Genomic DNA, 10,979 nt, shown 5'->3' on the forward strand with positions numbered 1-10,979 from the left:
GCCTGATGATAATATTGTTTGTGGTTGAACATTATATAGCTTTGAATATTGTATTAGATAAGTCCGAGATTGTAATTCAAAGGTCACATTTGTATTGCTACAGTCAATATCAAAGCATTGTAAAATAATATGTATGACCTGTAGAAAGGCAATATTTGGTTATTCTAGTCATATCTGTTATTACCATGTCTGTGTTTATATATGTGTTGTCTTGATGCTGTAAAACAATAAATACAACATGTTATTCACAGAAAGGTAAACAATAAACAGAGTAACTTTGTACCTGTGGATAAATGTGGTCAGTGTATCAATTCTGGATAGCCAAAACATGTAAAGGCCAGGTTACATGTTATATATGAATCAAGTAATCTTAAACAAAATGATCCAAATGACGTGCTTTCCATTTTGTTTTTCATCTTTTGGGGCTTGGCATTGAATTGCATGGGTTGTAGAATAGTTATAGCTGTTATTTCAACTTTTCTTATAAAACAAAATTACTGGTGAAACATGTCAGTGTTTCAGAAACCTTCACCCAACAATGCACATTTACATAAATATTGTCGATCAATAACCAGATACTGCATTAGATGGAAAAAAACATCTCACCACTATAACCCAAATATCAAGCATAAGACATATATAGGAATAACACTTCCAAAGGCTTGTTCATGTACTGAGTTCCCTGTGTATTACAAAGTGAATTCTAAATGTGCATCATGGCTTCTAATAAACTCTTTAGGTACAAAATGGATTTTGTACGAAGAAGCAATTTTATAAGATAACACACCAGGAACTCGGTACAAGAAGATGAGCACAGACACAATGTTTAAAACATGTATAGATTTTCAGTAATACTGCTATTGATATCATTATTTTCAAATAAATGCAAAATGAGTGTAAAGTTGGACACAGTATACCAATTCACCTTTAAGCTTTTGTATACATAGCATCCAACAAATTGAACCTGCTTAACAAAACCTTTAAATTCAGTGTCAGATGGTACAAAGTTTAGAACCACATCATTGCAATGAGTAACAAATCAAACACTCTGGGATACTTGTAAACCCTTTTAGGTTCATTGTCACTCTGGTACAAGTGTAGAGAGAACCACATCCACTGCAATCATTTTATATAAATCACAATTTGCAGTATTGCTGTTAGTATCAAAATTATGAGAAGACGTACTTCCATTTGAGAATATTTATATCAAATATACATAAATCGTAGTTTTGTTCGCAAGGTCCAAATCTCTGATATCTCATCCAGGTATCCTTAAATAACTCAATTCCAAAATGAAATTGACAGTTTTAATGAGAAAACCCGACATGGTTGTATTGTGCGCTGTTTGAATTTTCAGTAGAATGTTTTTGAAACTTTACACATCCACCCACCCCCAACCCTCCCCAGAACACACAAGTAGTCTACACAAAAGGCAACAACATGACTTCTCTCAAAATATTACCTAATTAGGCTGAGACATACACTGACCTTTGGAAAGAAGACCAAAGTACACTATACAATATAAATACAATATAAATATATATATATGTTTTTCATGAAATAATTTCAAAACCGACCTTTTTAAAGTAAAAATAAAGGAATTAACTAAAATATTTGGACAAAAAAAGTCAGCTGACAGGTACCTTTGACATGCAACAATTAACACTCATCACTACAGACAGGACAAACAACATATATATAGAAGCTTATAAAAATAAAAGTCACAACGAATTCAAAACCCCCATCCGTATGGATTCCACGCTATTCTTACAACTTAGTACATTAATTTGAACTATGAAGACAAGTGTGGTACAGATCATTACATTAACAAAAAGAAGAGTAAAACACAAAAGACTGTTAGAAAATATAATATACAAGGTGCTAGGAACTACAAATAAATTTTAAAAAATCTACTTTTACGGGATAGATGGGTCAAATGAAGAATGGGTCAATTAGGTTTGTTGTAGCTCAGAGACTTGTCTTGGTGTTATTATCTCAAGAAGCTCTCTACACACAGAGACCTGTCTTGGTGTTACTACTGCAAGAAGCTCTTGGTGTTGAGAGCTTCCTAAGTTCTTGAGATACCAACACAAGGCAAGTCTCTGGATGTAGAGAGCTTCTTGAGATAGTAACACCGAGACAAGACTCTGGGTGTACAGAGTTTCTTAAGACAAGTCTCTGGGAGTAGAGAGTTGCTTAAGATAGTAACACCAAGACAAGTTTCTGTGTGTACAGAGTTTCTTAAGATAGCAAAACCAAGACAAGTCTCCAGGTTAGGTTTGTCGTTGTTACACTAGCAGACTGACTTAAAACTGGGATGAGTATGGAGTGAATTGAACTAAACTACACATGGTGCATTCACAGCATGCATTATAAATTACATTTCTCTACAGTAACATGTTAGAAATTACATTAAAGTAAAAAGTAACACAAATACTGTACATCACCTGTCTTCATAGTTCTAGATGTAAATAAATTTGAAAGACTTGCACAGATTATATGAAAGCCTTAGTATTAGGAAAGGAATGTACGACAATAGAGCCATGATAATCAAACTCACAGACATGATACAAATCTAGAGTTCTGTATAAATTGAAGACAAAAACTCTTTACCAACAGAACCAATGTTCTTACTGTTAACTTCTACATATACAATTTAAAATACATAAGATTTGAAAATTGGTAATAGTGTTGATATCGTTTACAAACCATGTTTTATGTTTCTGATAGCAACTATTCAAGAATTTCTTATCATAGTATCAAGGATGAATTAGGATGAAAATTTGTGAGAAAATCAGTTGGTTGACAGCACTTAACAAAAAGTTGGTCTTGAATAAAAGAATTATTCAGGCCTACGTAATCCTTTCGACTCTACCGATAATATATATAGCACATTTGAAAGGACTTGGGATTGAATGATGGGCCTTTAAGAGATTTATAGACAATGCAGACTAATTTGATAGTTATGATGGCATAAGAGTACATGTAATTTGTTTTAGTAAAACATTGACTATTTACTTGATACTATTTCACTGTTTATAAAGTATCAAATCCTTTCAGTGGAGAATACAGATTTGCAATGTGTGAGTTTTAAAATTATCAATGCTCTTTTCTCATGACTTATGCGATTCAACACGAGAAAACAGTTTCCAGTTTTGAAGGACAAGTACTTCTTGACAGCTTGGATTATTTTAACACAGTTTTTTGGTCAGCTGTGGTATGTAACTTCCTTTAACACACAAATGTAACTTGCACAACTGCATCTCACCTACCCAGAACAAAGGCTGTTACCCATTCATATGTTTCGAAAGTTTAAAATACAAAACTCATCTTAGAGATTTCATATGTAAATTGATACAGTAAAACTCCAATTATCCAATTCTCCCCGGGGACATGAATTTTGTTTGGATATGCAGACACTTCAGGTCATTGATTTTGTTGGTGGGGCATAATTTTCCTGTGTCTGAAACATCATGAAAAGTGAACACATCAAAACCCTTGTGAAAACTTTGGGGTACATAATGAATGTTTAGATTATCGAACAATTCGGATAATCAGAGTTTCACTGTAACAACTGGCCACTCAAAGGGTGACAATAAATGACTAGCTCAACATAAGGGTTTTGTTTCTTCCGATAAATCCAATTGTTTGTTTGTTTGTTGACATGGGCTACAAATTTTGTAGAATGGTAGCTGATATTACACTTTCCACAATAATAGCATGGAATTTCAAAGTTTTGACATTGACTGGCTTTCAATCTAATTTTAAGACAGCGGTCTTGAAAAATCAAACCTTATCTCAAAGGATGTGTCAAGTAGCGTTGATACACTCTTTCTGTTTGGACTTGTTAATTAATAAACACACTATTTCACCTTGTATGTATTGCCATAACATGCAATCTACTTTAAATGAGTCAATAATATGACAGAACCCCATGACACACAGAGTGCAAGTGTGACATACTCAAGGTATTTACACGAGTGCTTGCAGTATTCTCTGTGCCCATACTTTCACAAGCGTAGCAAGTGAAAGTGCAGCAGAAAATACTTCAAGCACAAGGGCAAATACGTAACCCCTGAGTACCCACACTGGAACTCACATGGCATGGGGTTCTGTTATTATTACATATGTTTATCCGTAACAACAAATTTCTGTAAAAATAACATTATGCGAGCATGCACTTTTGTATAGAATGATCGCATCCTCATTTGCATATCATTTGCATACAATGATGTTTTCGGTATTGCACTGCAGTGAAAATGCCACTAGTATGTACATGCACCAGTGCAAGTAATCTCTGGTACAAATGTTATGAAGACTAGTCTAGTACCTACACACCTGTTGATGTTCTCTACAATCGTAACACGTCTAAGAAACTAGACTAATAAAGGCGAAAAACTGATTTGATCTCCACAACTCTTCATGTTTTCTGTATGTACATAAAACATTGTTTTTGTAAAGCTGACAAGTTCAGTCATATTAAACTCTAAATTCCATGCAATTTTGATGGAAAGTGTCACATGTTTATGGTCACCAGCTGACAGTCCCACCTCTGATGAGCTGAGATGCAAATAATAACAAAACACACTGGGTTTTATCTTCAAGTTACAAGTAAGCACACAAACTGAGTGGGATCACACTCGACGTTTGACGACCAGTGCAATTATGATGTAAAATCCTTGCATGGGAAATATATATATACATGTACAAGAAAAACAAAACCAAAGCACACAAACAACTTAAAGACACATCCTTTTCAAATACTAGTACTCTGTCAGCTGACGTACATGGTGTATAATACTGCACATCTTATATGACTTATCAACAAAGACGTGTGTAGGCAAAGTCATCCCTGACAAGTAGTCCATCAAGAAATGACAATCTTATCACACTTCTAAATAGTCTGTAAAATATGACATTCACGACATTCAAGCAACACTATCAGCTACAACTCTAGTTTAGAAGCCAGACAGGGCTGAACAACACGATGGAGCTTACAATCTAATTTCTAAGTCACCAAAAGAAATATGTCAATGTCAGTGTGATTGCAAACTAGTGATTAATCTGCACATCTTTTCCCCCAAAACTGCAATTCCCCCCCCCCCCATCCACCTCCCTACAAATACTTTTGTACCAAAGTTACTCTGAAATGTCATTACAGAGGTTCATATGGTACAATGTAGATATACCATAATATGAATACAGAAGGGTCAAGGGTCAAATCTGACCAATTAACCAACAGAGGGCATTCTTCTGTAATATTCAAATCAAAGCCAGACCCTTCTCCTATTTTTCTGTTGCCTCATAATCACATATCATGGTGTGTTTTTTTTTCCAGATCTTCATCTTTTTTCTTCATCTTCTTTAAACTCATGTAAATGATAACATCAATGTGAAAGACTGAAATCAGTTCAAGTTCACGATAACTTGATCAAAATATATCAATAACGTCACCTTGACTTGTAAATACATGCTGTCCCAAAGACTTACTTTTCTCAACTGAATACATACAGCTCCCACAAAACACTTTTTATGTAATAAATGCAGAAGCTATGATGATGATCAAAATTCTAAGATTTTGAAAATGAAAAACTTTTATACATGGTTGGATCTTTTTTCATATCAGGGGGGGATTCACTTTTCCTATTAACCCTAATCCTGTCAAAGCCATTGTCGTTTACATAAACCTGACCTCAAGAAGATGACATACACAAATGACATAAGGTCACTGAAAGTGAGAAAGATTCTATAATTTCCAAGTGATTGTCAACATGCAACAAAAATGTATATATACCTGTTACAGTGCAAAAATTAGATTTTCAGATTTTCAAATATTTCTGGCAATACTGACTGATATAGCTTGCATGGTTAGTGTTATCAAAGTAGAACTTTTATGGATTTTATATATAGTTCTTGAAAGCTTTTCTTGCGAGTTTGTAGGGTTATGGCAAATTAGAATCTATGTCTTGAAAATGTTGTATATTTGAGAATTACATTTGTCTCATCAATTTGAAATTTACTTCTTTGGATCACGAATAATGATATTGTATGAATGTTGCCAGATGTAATAAATCTTTAAAGATGTCAAACTCACTTATCTCAAAGGCTACCACAATATATAGAGTGGTTGATAAACCAGGTCATGTTGATTGCTTTTGTCGAGCACGGGATGTGAAATCTACTTCACATGAAGAAATAACAGAAAGTCAAAAACTTAGTAAATTTATGTTATAAGTTTTGCTGATACCACATGCTGATATCAACTCTTGGCTTATACGCTGAATTAGTTCAATCTTCACATATTACTCTGGCAAATGAGCCTTCAGTTTACTGAGCTAGAAACAAACTAAAACTATTGTCACAACATGTTGATACAACAGTGATAAGCTATTGTTGAATGGACATAGGTTTAAATTATAATCTCAGTAGGGAGACTTCATACAATTTTATTGACAAGAGTTTCATGAACTTGCAGTGTACTGTTTTGGGACTTCCAATATTTACACTACCTTGATCACAGGGTGATTAGAATCACACAACAGAGGAACCACTATCACCCACTTGTGTAATCTACCACATTGAAGAACAATATATTTAGTTTGCATCTATCTTACTTAGTAAACTGAAGGCTTGATTACAAGAGTCATAAGTTAGAGTGTAAGATACAAATGTATGTCGTATCTTTTTCAACCATCTACTCTTTCAATGAGGCAAACTATTCAAGATACCTTCTGCATGCATTGCATTACACATGATGTTTAAGTTCTCAATATTTGTGTCTTTTTTTCTGATGCATAAACTGATTTCAGACTCTCATAATGATCATATCATAAACATGATATTACCCCATTCCCTTTCCTCTTTTGACAGTATACACATGAAGCAAACAGTGCATCAACACCTCAAAACCTCGGTACTGTTGTAGGTGTCTTTTCAAAAACAAAATAGCACCCTACAAAATATTTTAGAACATTTCAAAACCTAACAGAACAGTACCACATGAAGTACTACACACGTAAAAAATCTGTCATTTGACAAAATAGCACCTTACGAAACACGTTATATCTTGTCAATCATTTAACGAAATAACACAATGTTCGAAACATTGTATGTTGGCAGTCATTTGACAAAATAGCACCTTACGAAATGTTTTCTATTGTCAATCATGTGACAAAATAACACAAAATACGAAACATTGTATGTTGGCAGTCATTTGACAAAATAGCACCTTACAAAACGTTATATACTGTCAATCAATTGACGAAATAACACAATGTACGAAACACTGTACGTTGGCAGTCATTTGACAACATAGCACCATATGAAATAGTCTATATATATGCTGTTATTCATTTGTCAATATCACATAAATAATAAATACTGTATGGCTGAAGTACTCAGTACTGTTTTCAAAAACACATTTTAATGATATTATCATTATATAGGTTAATAACAAATGAACATTCTTCAACTAAATATAAAAGATATAAATTCTAATAAATCACAAAGCTCCATCCCTTTCATCATGTCTCACTCTCTGTGTGCATGTCCCAACCCTTTATACACAAGTCCATATTTTCTATTGCCATCAATAAGGCAAGTGCTTCAGTTAATAGAGTACTCAGTCACAGTTCAAATGTACAGTACATAATTGTATTGTTTTTTTTCCAAATATTGCTACGACTTGAAGCTAAATAAGAAGTGTGTTTATCAAATATTAAAATGATTACTCTGTGCATTTAATATACTTCGAATGAGTAGTTTCGTTGATGATTGAAATCCAATGATGAGAGTTGATCGATTGAATTGACCCTGAATCACACAGGGTAGATAGCAAGTATCAATAATATCATCTCATATCAAGTTAATCTTTTCAACCATTTCAGGGTTGATTTGCTCAGTATTCACTCCAAAGAAACACCCAGTTAAAACTTCACCATCTGAAAAATCTATTAAATAACCGCTGTTCAAACCATCACTCATAAATTCTAGTCAATTGGTCATAATCATCTGAATTTTATCAGTAATCTTCTACTCTATTGTCCTTTTTCTAAGTGTATGCACTGTAAATACATGTCGCATAATTTTTGAATATATTTTCCTAATGACTTTTCAATGTTCATGTCCGCTGCTCTTTAAAACGATCTTATTGCATCTCAGATGCCTTGAAATAATAAGCAAAATGTTTAAATGTGTAATAAGTACACCGTGAATCGTACTCTGGCTTCAGATACAACCCTCTGAACAATTTCATGAATACACATAATATCACTATCTCACACCAGTGGTTTCATTCCTCACACATACACCTCAGACATTTTCATACAGCTAACCTTTCCAACGAAATCTCTCTTTCATGCTAACACTATCCAACATTTACCCTAGAGATCGACAGGAACATGGAACTTCATTGTTATCATAAACTAGAGTGGATAGTATCCTACCAAAACGTTGATTTTCTAGACTCTCGCTGTTACGTTTCTAAGACATGCTTATGACTAATCATTTTGGCTTTAAGATGTTGTTTTTCAATTTCCCTACTCCAATTTTGATCTTCGATTTACAATGATCAAGTTAGATCTTTGATTTCAATAACCAAGTCAGAACTTTGATTTAAAATGATCTACATATTAGATCTTGAATTTTACAATAACTAAGTTAGATCTTCAATTTTACAATAACCAATTTTGATTTTTGACTTTCAATAACCAAGTCAGAACTTTGATTTATAATGATCAATTTAGATCTTCAATTTTACAGTAACCAAGTTAGATATGTTGACTTTTTACAATATCATTTCAAATCTAAATTAAATTTCTTTGAACAGCTTAAATCCGATTTATCAATTTGTATTCATAAATTTATTCTTGGTAACAACATTTCAATTGATGGTATACGATTGAAAGTATACAAATGGACCTTTCTTTGAAACCGCAACCCTGACAACTATTGTATACAGGACAATACTTCCTTCTATTCATGGCAAATCTGTTTGTGATTGTAACAACACATCATGCCACAACAATCAAACCATCTCACATTCTCACCCAAACAAAGTCCACTATATACATGTACGTAGAAAATAGACATCAACATAAAAGCAAATTTTTCAAAGGACAAGAATTATCTCAAGGAAATTTAAGATCTACGGTCTAGTCACTTTTTTCTTGTATTACGTTCTGATTTTACTGTACCAAACTGTACTGTACTGTACTGTACTGTACTGGACTTTATTTGAAGATTTCTATTTAGACATCTTATGGACCACATTCCTACATGCCATCTCTCTATCAATCTACTTTGAGGCAGGCCCTTAGAAAGGTAATAATTTTTTAGTGAGGAATCTACTTCACTTATCTATTTCATTGGAAGTGAAACATGTCCAATTTGTGTTTTTGTTCACACAAAAATACCGGGTAAGTTCAAAGTGTGTTTTTGTTCAAACAAAAGTAAGTTCAAAGTGTGTTTTTGTTCATACAAAAGAAACGTAAAAGTAATAATTTTACAATATTCCATGTCTCTGCTCAAATGTTGTTTTTTCCTTGAAGGCAGAAATACTGAAACCACATTAATAAATTTTAACCAATTTGAATATGTTCAAGCTCTTCTATCATAATCCTAATTGATATCAAGATTACATAAGTTATTCAGTAAAATTTGTAGTCATGGTTTCACTAAGATCTAGTTATCAATTATAAGAGTCAATTTCGCCAAGCCACAGGTGTGCCAATATACATCAACAACTTTCACACAATTTTTTTTTGGGGGTAACAAATTTGTGTATCGTTCTCATACTACATTTCAGAAATGGCAGACAGTAAATCAGTAAATACAGACAGTGGTCTGAGAATAAATGTTCATGGACTCTGGGTTCATACTTAGCAATGAAATCTCTAATCATAGAGTCAAAAATATTTCTTGGAAGCAAATCCCAAATTTTTGGTGATGTCTCGTAAGTATCTTCAGAGTGTACTACACTACAGTGGTCACTTTTTCAAATTGGGCTGCTAACATCATTCAAATGATTATCTTCTATACAAAAACTCCTATAATGATATAATTTCTCTTGATACGAATTTCCAAACTTGAGTGTCAACAAAATTTAATTTCATGATCATTCACTGTTCTTTTATGTACTTTTAACTGGAAAATACGAGAAATGATACCCGTTGAATAAATTTATTTTCCTGATTGATACCAGACACATGTGATGGCCAAGACAGTGATCGGGGGATAGTATATATATTTTGGAGGTAAAATTGTTTACATGAGAGAATTCACATACAAAAATCCATCAAGTTACAGACACACGAAATGTAGATGTAGTAGGAGAGATTTTACCTAGTCATGTAGTATTACAGATCTCTTTTGTGGTTAATTTGTGGGCTTGGTTGGGCAGTTCCGATACCTTTTTATGTGGAACTGTGATCCATAAGATGACAAAAACTGGGAGTACACAGACAGACACACAGACAGACACACACACACACACACACACACACACACACACACACACACACACACATACTTACAGACACACACTTCTATCACTTACATTCTCTACAAAAAGATTAAAACATGTAAATTTCTCCTCTCTTCAGATTTTGTGTCACATGTTGCATGTACCTAAAATCAAAAATTGGATGGTTCCCTAAACACACTGATAAGGAGTGAATACTGAGCTTAGGTATTGCTGTCAGGTAAATCAAAACAAAAATCGTGTTGGTAAACTTCCTGATTAGTTGAAGGTTTCCTCTCTCAAAATATCCTAAATTTCCAGGCAAACATGATTCTTGGTCCTTGCAAGTTTAAGTAATTCCTCTATGGTTGGGTTGGTACTCTATTTACACATCATAAAAGTGCTGACAAAAAATGTCAACAACCACTACATGTACATGTACATTTGACAATGGCATTCATTTTATCAGTAAAGCCATGGGGTTTTTTTGACAATGCCCTTTTTTATCAGTAAAGCCATG

Source organism: Glandiceps talaboti, chromosome 4, assembly GCF_964340395.1.
Source record: "Glandiceps talaboti chromosome 4, keGlaTala1.1, whole genome shotgun sequence".
Lineage (NCBI taxonomy): Eukaryota > Metazoa > Hemichordata > Enteropneusta > Spengelidae > Glandiceps > Glandiceps talaboti.